Here is a 17,757-nt window from a genome sequence, read left to right as displayed (position 1 = left end):
TTTTTTCCATTAATTTATTCGAGTTGGTTGAAGACCAATGAGTATTAATCCTTTAAAAAGTTTTTTTTTTTAATTTTGATAATTCTTTAAATATTAAAAAAATATTTAAAATAATTAGGAAAAATCCTAGCGAATTTCTTCAGTCGCGCTCCTTGGGCCGGAGCATTCTGACGTGTGCTCTACGCTCGATTTTCCTTCATACCGAAGTGAAAGTTGCTCTACTTCATTAAATTTAATATTTTTGTTAATTGATTATTTTTATCTTAGTTTTATGCAAATATTCATATTTTTAAACATTTGATTTCGATATGGAAAATAAACGAAAAAAATATGCGTAAACTACTAGAAAAAAATTTATCTTCGAACATAAAGTTAATGAAACCAAATAGATTACAAAGGTGATTGGCAACAATTTCTTTATTTTACGGGGTGTCAGTAAAGGGATGTATGTTTTTTCACTACATAGTATAAAACAAAGTCGCTTTCTCTGTCCCTATGTCCCTTTGTACGCTTAAATCTTTGAAACTACGCAACGGATTTTGATGTGTTTTTTTTAATAGATAGAGTGATTCAAGAGGAAGGTTTATATGTATAATAACATCCATTAAATAGTGGAGAAGTACTGTTATTTTTGAGGTTTCTAATGTGATGTCGTAAATAATTACATTTTTTCTGCTTACATTGCAAACGCAGGCTGAACCCTACGAGTTTTATCAAAATAATGTACTAAGTATTGTACACATTGCAAAGGTCTACAGAAAAGTCCGTGATGGTATATGTCTATCTCTTATGGATAACCCACAATAACTTTTTTTGTCATTTACTTTTTACGACAAATAATGGCTAATTTTCGAAGCGATTTTAACCAATACAGCATTAATCCTTAACCAATTAAATACCTTGAATACATTGTTCATTTAATATAGATCTATATGGCCCTTTACACCGTATGATTTAAGTGAATATTTTCGAAGATAATATTACAGATTTAAAAATTGCGGGACGTAGCGTTTGTGGCGGTACCGGCCGGCCGCCGCGGCCGCGCCATTGCACCCATGCGAAGCATGGGCGGGTCGCTAGTTAAAACTAAAGTAAGCTCATAAATTTTCTTATAATAATATAATTTTTTTTTTGAAGTTCCAAAAATGTTTATTTTTCGTTTGAGAAATACGAAATATAATATAAACTTGTATTGAGAACTTGAACTTGGGACATACGGGGAAAATGATTTGTTTACTCCAAAATTCCAAATATGTCGAGGTGTTTCAATTTTTTCTTCTAGTCATTTTAAACGTAGCAGCATGTTGTTTGATTATTAATTTTGTAACTTAAATACAGGATGTTGGTTTTATATTCTGATCTTACAGACGCGCTGACAAATTTAGTCCACCATTTCTAGTTTGGTCCACCAACTCTATTTACCAATATTAAAATGAATGGATCATCACATCATCACATCATCAAAACTCAGATGTAATGGAAGATCACAATAACATAGAAAATTCAATGGGTGTTGAGAACTAAACAAACACAAGTAACAGAGACGCACAGAATAAAAAAAGAGGACGAAAACGATAATTCGTTGATGCTTTCCCTTTTCGACGTATTGTTAGGGTACATCACCAATCTGCAAAAAACAAAACTGATGATTCCCAATTGCTGATTAAAAATGAAAAACAAATAATCGACAACAGTGGTGAAAATTTGCTGATCACAATGAAACATCCTTCAATGGTAGCAGATTTACTCATTTAAAATGTATCGGTGAACAGCGTAAAGGAGAGGAGGACAGGAAAACATTATGAATGTGGATGGTGGATTGTATACAGGGTGTAATCGATAAGTATGTGCAGGCGATTATGACGTTATTATTGCAGGTATCAAAAAACTTAAAACTGATATCGAAATTACTTTACCTAATGAGCAAAATGACAATAATAACTTTTTAAAAGTATAACGAGAAATATCTAAAAAATTTACTTTATACACTCCCATATCAAGAAGGGAAAATGGGACTAGTAGAAGTTAAATGTCTAATTCCGGCAAAAGACATGAATGCGGAAGATGCGGTTAAAAATAAAAAATTTAATATTTGAAATACAATGCAAAATAATAACACTTTTGTCATAGATAAGAATCATGACTATTTTTTCCAAATTCAGGGACAACTAAACGTTGCAGAAGTAGAAGTCTGCTTATTTGCTGTTTGGACTGGAGTGAATCATGATCGTCTAATATTAATTTAGTGAGAAACGTCTTCCCAGTTCAAAATGGAGAAATAAACCATCCACGCGAAGACCGACATCCGCGCGGACGGAGTCGCGGGCTGAAGCTAGTCAGAAATAAATATCTTTTGTTTTCATTTGCACATTTTTCTATTTTATAATTTTTTACACAAACATTACATTTTTTTATTATAATATACAAAATTTGTTTATCCGTTTTATTAGTGAAACTGAACAACTTTCACTAAGAAACTTAGGTCTAAAAAAATGTAGAGAGTTATGCATTTTGTATGTAAAGCTTATTTTTTTTTTATATTTCGTCCAAATTTCTTTGTTAAAGTTGATCAGTTATATAAACATGAAGTTGAAGATATCAATAGAACGTATTCGCAAATTTTGTGTACTTATAAAAAGAATCAACTGGTGTAATTTTCACGAAAATTGTTTCAAATTGTCATTTTAGGTACTTATTACGAATATTAAATTATGCATACGAATGATTTAATTTATAAAAATTAAGTGGAGCAACTTTCCCTTAGTACATTTGTATTATTTACATATAGGATGACAGGATGCATTTGTTTGCACTACTAGACCAAGCCCTTAAGAAGCTTTTTTAAAGTAATGCTTTAGGCGCGTTGAGAGTAAAATTTCAAGGCCGCGTCTTGGCAATACAATACTGTCACTTCATGGAGTAAGGTGACGATTTTGGTATCTTTGAATCTTGATACGTGTGCTCAGCACACGCTCTTTTTTTTTCTTCTAGAGTTGACTTTTCTTTATTCTGTCATTAACTTATAAGACATAGGCACTACCGCTTGGCGCTTACTCTGTGACGGACAAACCAATAAAAATATAGCCAATGTCATTCAGGAATAATGCAGATTTTAACGTTGAAAGAATTTGTATCTGTTTAGTCCATAGATAATTGATATAATACCTCAAATCTGTTTCAATGGTCGATTTTCTAGCGAGATTTTCCGAAACTTGAAATTCCCCATAAAAGTCTTGAAAATAAAGTATGTCATCAGCCTAACATGTACCTATTGAACGTGTACGAAACTTTATTTATCTCCAACCAGAATCGAAACACAGTCCCTTCTGTTCCACTAGCAATAAACCACTACAACCAACAAGGTAAAATGAATTGTAAAGACCAATAGAAAGTGACTACAGTACAGACGAACACTCATATTCTTTGTTTACATATCTACACTTGTGATTGCACAAGGCGATGTTAGAGACAAATAGAAACCCGATGCATTAGCAGAATAGAGAAATATTAACTCACAATATGCTACCTATCGTGTTTCTTTAGAACAATCACGATAAAATTTCAAAAGCGCATCAGTTGTATTTGTCTGATTTTGTAAGTTATTGGCAAATGATTACAAAATATGTATTATTGATCCTTGATAAGTAAGTGTACTAAGTTTGAATTAAATCTTTCAGTTAAAAGTGGTTCGAATAGTCTTTGAGTCGGTTTAAATACAAACATACAGGTGAAGCAAAAAAAATGTGCGTGTACTAGTGTACACACGTAAGAAGTAAAACTTCTTTATGACCTTATTTTTGAAAAAATAATTTACTATATGTAATTTTACGAATCACGCGTGGTAGGGATAAGAAAAAGATGGCGCGTAACGGAAAAATGTCACGCGTAACGAAAAAAATAAAAATGTTACACTAATTTTTTTTCCAACCCCGATAAAGAAGTTTCACTTCAATAAAAGCGTGTTAAAAATTGACAAATTTAAAATAACCTATATGAAATATTCGTAGACGAAAGATTAATAATATGACAGAAGGCACTATCCATAATTACATGAAAAACAGTAAAATTGTTGTTTATGTTTATTTTACCTACTTTTCACTCTTAATCCTATAATTGGACGTCGATAAACTTTGATAATATGATTAATATGGATTGTGTTTCGTAATCTGCATTCTTGGGTCATTATTGATAAACGAATTTTTATAAGAACAAATAAATAATTAACATTAAAAATTATGTAAATAGTTTGGGAAATTATGTTTATAACATATCACCAAACTAGATCATTTCTTAGATTCTTTGTTAAAATGAAACTTAACTCTGGAAAAAGCCTGTATTTCATTTCACTCAGGATTTTCTGACAGAGCAAAGTTTACCGACACACCCTGCTGCATCTCACCCTGACATTGAAAATCCTAAACACCACAGACAACATTCACGCAATTCCTGTACCATACCACAAATAACAGAACAGATAATCATAGAGCAGCGCAGAGACAAAACCGGAAACCGGGCGAGCCTACCTACGCGTTCGAATAGGGTTGTCACACGTACAGTTTCGTGATATATTACACTCAATAATTATTGTAATACAGCTATAGGTACGTAATAAAAAATAATATAATGTGAATACTTAATTTAAAATAATTCATCCGTAATTGTGTCTATGAGTTTTTTAATTAACTGTGAATGGCACGCACCCGCAACGCAACATTGAGAATAGAGTAGACATTTATAAATAATTTAATATACGTGTAAAAAGTTTGAATGAAATCTGTCCGTTTAAAGTATAAAGTATATTAAAATCGGTCAAATTTTGGTGTACATACCTGTGTGTTTGACACAGGTAAAATATAAACGTGTTAAAAATAATCGATATACCTTAAAAGAAAATAAAAATACACGCCTAAACTCATGAAATTGATCAGTATAGAACGTTTGAATTAAACCTGTCCGATTATATTGAGTCAAAAAACAAGTCTAAACTACTTCTCTATACGAACATACAGGTGAAACTAAAAAACAGGTGACAACCCTACATTCGAATCACCTGACGGAACGCCATTACGGTACGTACTTCCGGCGCGTTCCGCAGGACGCGACCAATTGGGAGCGCGGGAAGTTGCGGCGGGAAGATGCCCGAGTGTGGCATATTATGTCAATTCTAGTTTTTTTTTAATCTACACTGATATTTTGAGACTGAAGAATTTTTTTGATCGTTTTTTAAGATGCCGAGTGTGACATGTGTCAATTCTAGTATTTTTTTTTTTATGTTTATGGCTAATGTTGTGAGGCTGAAGAATTTGTTTTATTGTTTTTTAAAGCTGCCCGAGTGTTACTTCTGTCAATTATCGTGTCGTTTTTTAATTTTTTGAGAAAGCTAATCTCTCGATTAATTGTGGTACGAATAGTGAAAAGTTATTTTATATTAGATTTTATTTATCCATTCATCGAAAAAAGCTGGATTATAAATTATAATACAATAACATCTCGTCAATTTACCAATAACAACGGAGATTGGTTAAAAAAATGTTGCAAAAAAAATAAGTTAAAATATTGAGAGCGGACGTATTTGCAATGGCAAGCTAGTTTTTATTTTTTAAAAGTGACAGCTCCCATATCACAATATTCCAACAATATTAACCTGATTTTCTCGGTATAACATTTCAACTTTTATACTCGAGAATCGAGATATACAGCATCAACAATGAATGAACTCATACGTTGTATTTCTGCGATAAAATAATCACGCTGCAGAAAGTCGTGGTGCGCGCTAGCTCTAATAAATGCATAAACGTCAACATTCTGAGTTACTACACTTGCATAGACAGTCACTATATCGGTGACATATTTCTACGCTTTAGTATCACAAAAAATGTATTTAACGGTCATATTCTCCACTGCAAATCCACACTCATACATAATCATGAAAATGTCTATAATCGTACATAATTAGTGCTGTCTGTCACGTAGTAATACCTAAGCGTGGTGGAAAATTAATATCGGTATTGAAAACTGTTTTTGCATATTTAATACCTACACGCCGAAGGGCGCGTTCCCACTATGTCGTAACGACTAATTTATCGTTCGACGACTGTCGTCTTTACCTGTTCCCATTATAACGATTGTTTGTCGTCAACATTTTTTATCGTTTAGCGACTGTCGTATCTAGCTGTTCCTATTGGATCGCGACGACATTTTATCGTTTCCTGGCAGTCGCTTTGTCGTTTACACATCATCAGCAAGCTACAAATCTAGTCGCCTCTGCGTTCGCTTGGTGATTACTAGTGCGTTTACTCTTCTGAGTTCAATGGACGTCATAGAGTTGCCGTCCACGATTTTTTATCGTTTTACGACTGTCGTGCTTGCCGTTCCCACTGTCACGACAAAGTGTCGTCACTGCACTGTCGTAGACGACAGTAAATTGTGTCGTTCTAAATGTGAACACCTCCATTTAAACATATAAGCCACGACACTTAAAACTACACGATTATCTGTCGTCACGACACGGTGGGAACGCGCCCTAAATGTTTTTTTTTCTTACAACGTACTTATTTTTACTGTAGTAGTTAACATAATCGATGTATATAACTATTTCAAACATTTTTTTTCCTTATAAATATAGTTTTACATATTTTTCGCCGTTTTATTCCGATGACAAGTAGTTTTAACATTTTATAATCTTGCGAGCTATGCTATAAAAATGTAATTGGAAATCGTATATCAGGCTTTATACAATATGTACTGCATATTGCTGCATTTAAAGTAAGCAACCCAACACACTTTCAATATTTAGCAAATTTGTTCTTGAACTTCGACGATCGTTTTACCATTCAAACAAACACACGCTTCTTTTCAGTTTTTCCATTCCCATACACATTCCTACACAACACACAGCGGTGCTACATCGTTACCGCAACCATACCGATATCCAAAGCGTTACCAGTTACCACAATCGTTATCGGTACCACCCCGTTGCGCGCACGTGCCCACACACCGTATAATCATCTCATTACCGTATACGCAGAGTATTTTGCAATTCCACAGCACGTATTGAAATGGAAATTAATACGGGACGACGGATAGCATAATAATTAATGCGCCCCGCTTCGCTCGAGAATGCGAAAATAAACGAGATTTCAATAATCGGTGTAATGGCGCGTGTTTGTTTGCGTTTTGACATGTGACGCTTCGCATAAGTGACACCGTTTTACGTACCATTTGTTTTACACAGATACTCGCTTGTAATTGATAAAGACATTATTGGAGGGTAGTTGTAAAGCTCTCTTATATTTATGAGGTTGTATATCAATTTAGGTACAAGAATCTAGAACTGATAAATATTAAATCGATTGATAAATAGAAATATCTAGTAAAATTACCTAAATTAAATAACTATTAGGGTTGTTCCAAAAATTCTATCATCATTTGAATTTGTAGTTGGTTAGTTTTACTCCTTTCATTCAATATTAAATAATTGTAGTAATCTAGTCTATATCTAAAAATCTAGATAAGTATTATAAGTTACTTACTCAGAAATTCGTAAACGCAATCTCCGATACACCTACACGCCTCTTAGATGCATGCACAAACTGGAATAAAAAGAAACGAGAAATTATTTAGTGCAATTTTAAACATAATACATATATCGTTTGATTTAAATATTATATCGCAATTACAAATATAATTTTAAACGGTTTTAGTTTTTACACGGATGCAGTATATTTTCATAGGCGAGTATAAAGAATTAATGGCTGATTGGCTATTAAAAGAAAATTTAACACCTCCCTGGGAGTTTTACTACTTTTATGAAATAAGTAAAGGGCATAGAGCACAACTACAGAGTTTCTTGTCGGCTCTTCTCTATATAACCTGCTTTCCGAATTAAATAAATTAAGTGTTTTGACGATTCAAATGCGCTTCTCAAATCTAGTTGACTGGTTATTGTGATCTTATTAATATGAATTTGCCAGTCAGGCGTAAACTGTCCGGAAATAAGAGGTCATAATACGGCCCCTGTTTGTGACGAACACTGCCCCATATTCATGGTAAACATATTTTGTTAAGAAACACACTTGAATCAATATGTTGCGGAGTTCCTGGTAACACTACCTGTTACCTACAGAGTAGATAACTAGATAAAGAACGTTGAAAATTTAAAATGCCCAAGAAACGTCAAATTATGGTCATCAATTAATTTTATTGTAATAACTATCAAATAGCCCTTTGTTTACCATGAATACGAAGTATAGTGGTAGTTCGACACAACACAGATTCCAGGAACGATAACCATCGCGCTGCGCTTGCGCATGGGCTACGTACAATCGTTAGCCAGTACATCGTTTGTACGGGACACGATCCAGTGCGCACGCCATCACGCTGTGACGTCACTGTGTCGATCACATGACAGATCAGCTACTAGGCACTGTTTTGAACGGAAGTTCGGTGCGGTGATTAATCATTGCTTGTAATTAACTACCCTCATTTGTTGTTTGTTTTTTTTTTGTTTGCTCGATGTGGAGTAGATATGAATGTATGTGTGTAAATCGATATAATAATGTCTACGTCTTATGTTATGTTTTAACCCGTTTTGGGTCTTTTTCTGTGCTTTGAACAAAGAAAAGTTCTGAATAGATAATCTGCCTCATCTATCGAACCATCATCGCTTAATCAATAACGCGTAAAACCTAGCGACTGATTTTGATATAAATCGTTTTTGTTGTTGTTAGAAAAAGGATCAGAAAGCATCGGTCTAGGTAGTTCTATTATAATTTATAAGCATAACTTTTTCATATCTAACCATGATAATATCATATAACCCTCCCCTCACTACAGAGGCACAGGGCTACAAAAACCATGAACCTCCGAACTCAAAACCGGCCCACCAAATCGGCGAAGTTCATTCACCCCAGTGACGTCACAGCGGCCCATTGTCCGACGCCATGTTGAATTAGCATCGATGTGACTTCATTATTGATTCCATTTTTATGTATTGATATCTGTACAATACATATTTCGATCAATACACATACCTAAATCAAATTGAAGAGCTTGTGCGTTATAACGTACTAGATGTTTTTTTTGTGTGGTGTCTCAGGATGTTAGTAAGAAGGACTGATACATCTTAACATGGATGTGTGAACAGAAGGTATACTAGCTGTATCGCAAAAGCAAGTACATATTTCTATAGCGTATAATTCTGGTACCTGAGCTACATGACTGCCAAGTATCGTCAAGTTCTGTGCAGTGGTTTTAGGGAGAAAATGTTCGTATTTCTAATGTTAGGTATTTTCCTGGTACCAACATACTATCCTTCATGATATTCATAAGTCAAGTATCATCAAAATCAGCTTACTCAATCGAAAGTTATGAGGTAACAAGTCGTTGAAAATACAACAATACTGTCAAAAACAAAAAATACAGTCGAATTTACAAGCTTTCTTTTTTTTGAAGTCGGTGTACCTCCTCTTTTTTTTGAAGTCGGTTGAAATCTTTATTCCAATGTCTAAACGCGTATCAAGCCGCGCGCGTGCTCTATGTAGTAGAGTACATTATACATAGCTACATAATATAATATTTACATACATAAAAAACTACACGAGTACATTTTTTTGCGATACAGCTTACAATCGTTTTGTATGCGTGATCTGCATGAATCGGTAACTTTTGACAGGCAAAAGTGATCCATCATGATCGAGTTTATTGTTTTTTTTTCATTCGTTCTTTTGTTGACGAATGCTGTACCGGTATTCAATGTAACGATTACAATTTAACTAGCTGGAACCCGCGGCGTCACTCGCTTATAAATTATAATGGCCATAAAGTTACAAATATACGCTTTCATCTTATTATATATTCATAATTATATTTTCTCCAATAAAACATTTCTATATCTTCTTCTTCTTCTTCTTCTTCTTATATATAAAAATGAATCGCAAAATGTGTTGGTAAGCGCATAACTCGAGAACGGCTGAACCGATTTCGATAATTCTTTTTTTATTATATTCCTTGAAGTACGAGGATGGTTTTTATGTAGAGAAAACGTAAATATGTACCACGGGCGAAGCCGGGGCGGACCGCTAGTATACTATAAAATTTTATATCTGGAACTACTGAACCGTTTCAGACAAAACAATCATTTTAAGAAAGTTTCGCTAAACGCAGAAATATCTTACTTTCCCCTTAGACGAAAACCAGTCATTCAGTAGTTGCCACAGTAAAAAACAGAGCTTGAATTAGTTCCTGAGATTAGCGCGTTCAAAGAAACAAACTCGACAGCAATAATGACGTCACAGATGGCGCCACAATCAGCTGGCCCTAATTACACTTACTCTAATCACTTATTAGCCAACACTTGCATGTTAAATGTTAAGTTACGACCATCTAAGTGTCGAAGTAATAATATGTATAATTAACGGTGACTGTGTCGTACGCTTTTGTAATGAAACAGTGTGTCTGTTTGTATGTACTTATATCATAAGTAGGTAGGTATCGAAAATTGCTGGACCGAATAGGAAGAAATTTATTAAAAAAGTAGGAGTTTTCAGGTGATTCGATCTGTTAAATATAAAGTTTGCATGAATATTAAGAAGTTTAAAATATAAAAACTACTAATATATAACTGAACTGATTTTTTTAAATTCCTTCTAAATATCTATACTTCTATACTAATAATAATAATATTATAAAGAGGAAAGGTTTGTATGTATGTATGGTTTTCACGCATAAACTACTGGACCGATTTTGATGAAATATGGCACAGATAATCTTTAGACCCTGAGAAAGAACATAGGCTACCTTTTATTGCGAAATATGTACCACGGGCGAACCCGGGGTGGACCGCTAGTAGATTATAAATTTATAACCTCAATATAACTTGCATTTAGAAAGGTACATGTACACATACTATTATCCTTACACTACTTCTCATACCAATATCACAAATTCACGAGCGAAACCACGCGCTACCGCCACTATATTCGTGTGTTAAATATAGCACAGACAATAAATAAATTTATATCTCACGACAGCTGCCAACTCAAACAGTATACATTACATCGCATATTTAATTTCTCTGATAAATAATGTAGATCAACATTATCACTTGACAAATTTTGAGATTTGAGGAAATTATATACATAGGTACTAGGATCGCATAATTATACGCAGGTACTCATCACTATAAGAACTCACACCCGTGTTCCACTGCACGTATCGCGATCACACATTCGACAAATCCACATTGTGATAGGGGAAACAACGATATTTGTTTCATAAATCAAAAAAATACAAAAATTTAAATATCTTCAGTGTCAAATCAAAAAAACTGTATAATTATTATGGGAGTAAAAACGACGTGTTGGTAAAAGTATTTTTTTTAATTCTCTCGCCATTTCACCTGATCCCCAAAACGACTGCAGTCATTTTGATAGAGCTTTCATCAAACTAGCATAATATATTTCCTAACCTACTTCACTCCTTTACATCAAAATCAGCAGAGTTGTCACAAAAGCATTTTCACTTCGCATGTACCAAATCTGGTACAGATTAGTAGTATATAGTTGAAAGCTAAAAATACCATACTATGACGTCACCGCATCTAATTCTTATTCACATAGATAAAAATAATTAACACAACAACACCGACGGTGCAGTACAATGGCGTTATGCAATGAAATGTGAATCAATGCGAGATAAGAGGTACAGTCGTGTGGGAATGTGCTATTATAATATTTTATATATTATAATTTATTTTGAAAATATGCATTTATGTGGATTGTGTCGATTGTTTGGCTTTTATATTGTTATCCTATATCAGCCGCTTTTTCTGGATACATTGCGTTGCTGAAGTCTCGTAAACATAAACATCTTTACGCAAATTCTTCATAAAAAGAGCGTGTGTGCCGACCACACGTCTCGGAAGTGAAACTTCTTTGGTAAGATTCAAAGATGCAAAAATCGTCGTGACGTCAAAAAAAAAAGGCAAACAGCTTATTCCATTCCCCACAAACCGAAAATTGGTAGCCTGATTTACATATTTGTTTTTTTATGTTGAATATTTTATTCGAATATGATTTTGTATGCATTAAGAAATCTCTGTGGGTTCCAGTAAGATCTTGTAAAAATTGTCAGACACTGAAACCTCATCTCATCTTTTTTCTCGATGACTGTACTTTATCAACACTATTACATAAACATTCGCAGCTGCGCCCCTATTTCCCTGTTCGCAATTTAATGCACAATTTGATATTAAATAAATGTATTACCGGCTATTAAGTCAATCAATAAATAATAATTTATTATTCTGGGACATTTTATTTATATGCAATAAAATAAAATAGAATATGTACATATTAAAAATATACCGGCCAAATTGAGAACCTCCTTCTTTTTTTAAGTCGGTTTTAAAAAGAAATATTATAGGATACATTCATACGTACCTACCTACTTTTAATATTGTAAATACCTAGGTATATCTAGAAAAAAAAAGTAGTTATCTTCAATTTGCTTAATAACTAAATAGGTGCATTCATATTAATTTAAATTCAAACACATTTCTGAATCACTGTACAACGCATCATCTCTTATCGAAACAAAAGTTCCGAGAACATCATGAAAGAAAACATTTAACAAAACGTACGTATTTCCATATCAAAAAATACAAAAGGTTAACCTTCAAAAACGCCAAGATAAAGTTCCCTTGAACATTGAGATAAGCCAAACCCTTATCAACCACACTTCTTCGTTGAGATAACGGTGCATTCAAAGAAAATGTCACAATACAATATATTTTCATGTGGGTACATAAAAGAAATTAAAAGAGTCACACTTACAACTCACTTGCACTTAATTACTAATTACTATCAATAATCTTCTTCTTCTTATATATAAAAATGAATCGTAAAATGTGTTGGTAAGCGCATAACTTGAGAACGGCTGAACCGATTTCGATAATTCTTTTTTTATTATATTCCTTGAAGTACGAGGATGGTTCTTATGTAGAGAAAACGTAAATATGTACCACGGGCGAAGCCGGGGCGGACCGCTAGTAAGTAATAATACTAGTATTACCATCGATTCCAATAATTCTTTCACCGTTTGATATGTATGTGATCGCTGAATGCTATAGAGTATAGGCTACACCTACGCAACATAGGAAAAACCGGTGCGGACCCGTAGTGTGCAGTTTAAACTTTAAATTACATAAATTATAAATTTAATAAATACCTATTAAAATTTTACTCATTTCACAACCGAAAGTCCTTAAGACAAAACTCCTATAAAATTATATTAGTTATGCCCGTAAAACAACAGCACATCATAATACCTCAAAAACATCAACATCTTAAATTGTACAAACGTCGAAACTAACAACAGATCCAGCAAATGTTTCTACCGAAAACTATAATTCCTGTACCTACGTTACAATATACCTACCAAAAAAAACTACTAAAAACCAGTCACCGACTCCCAACTATATGGGAGTCGAAACAGACTTTTTTGCCAAACCGACCGGAATTTCCAGTCTCCCCAAATCCTTGCTAGAGCGAGATAGAGCTATATGCGTGAAAGGGACACCCTATGGCCGTTAAACCTTAAAACAGCATTCTATGTCCCGTGTTTATTTTCGACTTTTTGAGTCGATTACCAACAGACATTGAAATTGTAGTCTACTTTTGTGTTTTGAAACTGTCCTGGATGGATTTGTTTTGTGGACATACTGGTTACTTTTTGAAATTAAAAATAAATGTTCTGAGACTCAAAAACCATGCACGGTTTATTTCTTTTCATTAAACTGTACCTTATTATTTGAAGTAGGGATAATTTTATTTAAATTATCAAATAATAAGCTGAGTCTACTAATATTATTTTGATTTGGTATTATACAGGGTGTAATCGTTAAGTGTGCACAGGCGATTATTTCGGAACTATTGCATATATCAAAAAGCTTTAAACTGGTATCGAAAGCGTAATGAGCAAAATGACAATAATAACTTTTTAAAAATAAAACGGGAAATATCAAAAAAATTACATCAAACACGTTTAGTATGAGATATGACTATCCCCAACATGTAATATGAAAGGTTTGGTTCTTTTTTTGGTTTTGTGCTAAAATTACTTCGCAAATTTAAATGAAAATTCATTTAGAAACTGTAAATAGAGCTCAATATGGAATACAATGGTATACAAAAACGAGGATGTCACTTCGAAAATTTGCTTTGATTACAAAATGTATGGGCGTGTTTGATCTAACATTTTTGGATATTTCCCGTTTTATTTCTAAAAAGTTGGTATTGTCATTTTACTCATTAGGTAAAGGGCTTTCGATATCAGTTTAACGTCTTATGATATCTGCAATAGTTACGGAATAATCGCCTGGGCACACTTAACGATTACACCTGTATATTTTTCCTAATCAACTCGATATAAAAGTATTTTTGAAGTTAAGACGCGACTGACACTTGAATCGTGAGACTTGAAATTTTACTCTCAAAATTTTCAAGGTCACGTCATAGCAATATCATCACGTTATGGAGTAAGACGACGATTTTGGTATCTTTGAATCTTGCCAAAGAAGTTTCGCTTCTGACGTGTGCTCGGCACACACGCTCTTGTTTTAAAACAGACTTCTTTAAGAAGCGCATTTTAGTCGTCAAGCAGTTAGCAAAAACTTTACGTGTAATAGATCTCCTGTATTAAACAAATGTCATGTGAGAGCATAAAATATTATCTTGAGAAATCGCAGAAAAAACTACACAATAGCGTATTATGATTTATGACTGCATGAAAATATCCAACAATGTATAAAAAATAAAAGATTCACGAAATATGATGTCATGTGTACGATCTGTATCAACAATTTTAAAATTTATATTATAAACTGTGTACCTGACTTCGTTATTTATCCTCAACTAGCTTTCCGCCCGCGGCTTCGCCCGCTTTGTCTAAAACATAATAAATTATATACTAAAACCTTCCTCTTGAATCACTCCATCTATTAAAAAAAACCGCATCAAAATCCGTTGCGTAGTTTTAAAGATTTAAGCATACATAGGGACATAGGGACATAGGACAAATAACAATATACAAAATGTGGCATTTTTATAATATGGAGTATGAAGAAATTATACTAGAACATCTACATATCCACAAAAAAGTGGAGTCCCGTGTCCCCTAGTGGGGTAAGGGGCAGATGCATTATTCATACATCTGTTTCACTGATCGGTTTTCTTTAGGGACAAGTAGGTGATCAGCCTTCTGTGTCCTACCAGACCGAAACAATTTTTTTCTTTGTCTCTACCAGGAATCGAATCCGTCCTGGGTTGATTCCTGGTGGTCCTATGTTCTACGCACATGCGTCAACCACTATACCAAGGAAGGAGTCATATCCATAGGTACCTACATAAATATTTAATACGGAGTGGGTCGACTACTCATACTTATTTTATAGGCCTCCACGTATCGTCATGATACATATTACATCGTTGTTCCCCTGTACAATACAAATTTATGTTTCATTTCCATTCACGTAGATCTACATAAAACTACATGATCTACATACAAACACATGTGCAAAGCATCATATCATACGGGTTACAGTTTGTTATATAAAATGCTTCTAAATCTATACATATACAGCCAGCAACAACCAGCAACTAATATCGACCCAATAAAAAGGTTCTACGATCTACATAAAATTTACCCAAAGCCTTCCGACCAGAATACCAACGACACAAAACTAATGCGAAAGCCTAATGCGATAGATCTAAACTCTATATCATATAGTGCTCTATAGACTTATACCCATATAAACCAAGCCTTCTTGATCTAAATAGAACTGACCCAAAAGTAAAAGCATCTCGCGCAAACGTGGTCCACGCGTGGCCCAGACGTTTTCCGCCCATCGCCCGACCTTGCCACCACTTACGCGAACCGCGCTCACTTGGTCACTGATATCATCATTATGACATCATGTCACTCGCTGCTCTTGAATTCAATTGAGTATTTGAATGAAATTTTTTTTTGTGATAAATGGAAAGATTATATATTAGTTTTATAACAAAACTGTTTTTATTTTTATTTTTTTTGCAATAATTCAAAAGTTATTTCAAAATAAAAATTAGTCTTTGAATCCAGTACCGAAGACACGCCGACAACTCCCGAAGCGTCACCCAAGCGCGTGTGACGTCATAATGTTAGTTTTCACTCATTGCAGTTGATAGAAAAATAAATATAGTTTGAAAAACTAAACAGGATAATAAGATAAATTCATGAAATTATTGTATTGTTACCGGGTTTTTATAAGTATACAAATTTAAATTAAATCCGTCGGTTTATAGTGGGTTTAAATCGAATCGAAAGGAGAATTGGTTACTTACAAACATATGTTTTAAGCTGATCCTGGCGATCCTTATCAGGATAAAAGGATAAATTTATGATATTATTGTATTGTCATCGGACCTTGATAAGTGTTCAAAATTTGAACAAAATCCGTCGGTTTTAAGTGGGTCAAAATCGAGTCGAAACTTCGAAAGGAGTCGGTTACATACAAACATACAGATACAGGTGAAGCTAATAAAAGCGTGTTAATAATAATAATAAATACAGTGTTTTGATCTATTTAATTTTGTTGTCATTATTAAATTACATATTAATTACTAGCGGTCCGCCCCGGCTTCGCCCGTGGTACCTACATGTTTAAACTATCCTATCTCTCAAGTTGGATCGAACTGCACATGGTGTGCGAATTTTATTATAATCGGTTAAGTGGTTTAGGAGTCCATTGAGGACAAACATTGTGACACGAGATATTAAGATATTAATTGTTAATTATATTATTTAAATTTATATTAAAAATGGCGAACCTCAAAAGTTATCGTTTTGTACCATTATCTACGAATACTACAAAGGCAACTCCTGACAAAAATCGGTGATCATAAATTGTATATCAACATCAAGAATATTATTTTCGTAACTAACTAACTAATTCGGAACCAACAAACAAATCGTATCTTAGCAATAAATTTTCAATATTATTGTCTAGTCACGTGTAATAGCCGTAAATGATATGTACTGCAGTTAATAGCTATAACATTATGACGTCACAATCTATGGTGACCAGTCATGGCGCGTTTTTAGTCACGTGATTCTAATTTAAATTTCATCAATTTTTAATTGCTTATAATTAACGGAAAAAAAAATTTTTGAAGTTATTTGCATTAAATATCAATATTATTAATAATAAAGTTTCAAAATACATAAAAAAAATTAATAATTTTTTTTTATTCAAATACTCAATTGGTTACATACAAACATATGTTTTAAGCTGATCCTGGCGATCCTTATCAGGATAAATTTATGATATTATTGTATTGTTATCGGACCTTGATAAGTGTTCAAAATTTGAACAAAATCCGTCGGTTTTAAGTGGATCAAAATCGAGTCGAAACTTCGAAAGGAGTCGGTTACATACAAACATACAGGTGAAGCTAATAAAAGCGTGTTAATAATAAATATAGTGTTTTGATCTATTTAATTTTGTTGTCATTATTAAATTACATATTAATTATATTAATTGTTAATTATATTATTTAAATTTATATTAAAAATGGCGAACCTCAAAAGTTATCGTTTTGTACCATTATGTACGAATACTACAAAGGCAACTCCTGACAAAAATCGGTGATCATAAATATATCAACATCAAGAATATTATTCGTAACTAACTAACTAATTCGGAACCAACTAACAAATCGT

The 17,757-nt window shown here is 33.4% G+C and overlaps 1 protein-coding gene across 6 annotated transcripts in view; it reads right to left on the bottom strand.

The window, feature by feature from the left end:
• The window catches only part of hts (adducin 1-like protein hts), a 94,692-nt gene that overhangs the window by 57,753 nt on the left and 19,182 nt on the right, over nt 1-17,757 (bottom strand). For all 6 annotated transcript variants that reach the window (XM_089712799.1, XM_089712800.1, XM_089712797.1 and 3 more), the window contains exon 2: nt 7,533-7,592. The gene's annotated coding sequence lies outside the window, so the exon portion shown is untranslated. The remainder of the gene's footprint in view (nt 1-7,532; nt 7,593-17,757) is intronic.

This window comes from Colias philodice, chromosome 29, assembly GCF_061535455.1.
Source record: "Colias philodice isolate Cphi_HAF_F1 chromosome 29, ilColPhil1 Martin Lab GWU primary, whole genome shotgun sequence".
Classification (NCBI taxonomy): Eukaryota; Metazoa; Arthropoda; class Insecta; order Lepidoptera; family Pieridae; genus Colias; species Colias philodice.
The sequence above is the reverse complement of the archived record's forward strand: the minus strand, read 5'-3'. Positions and strand labels throughout refer to the sequence as shown.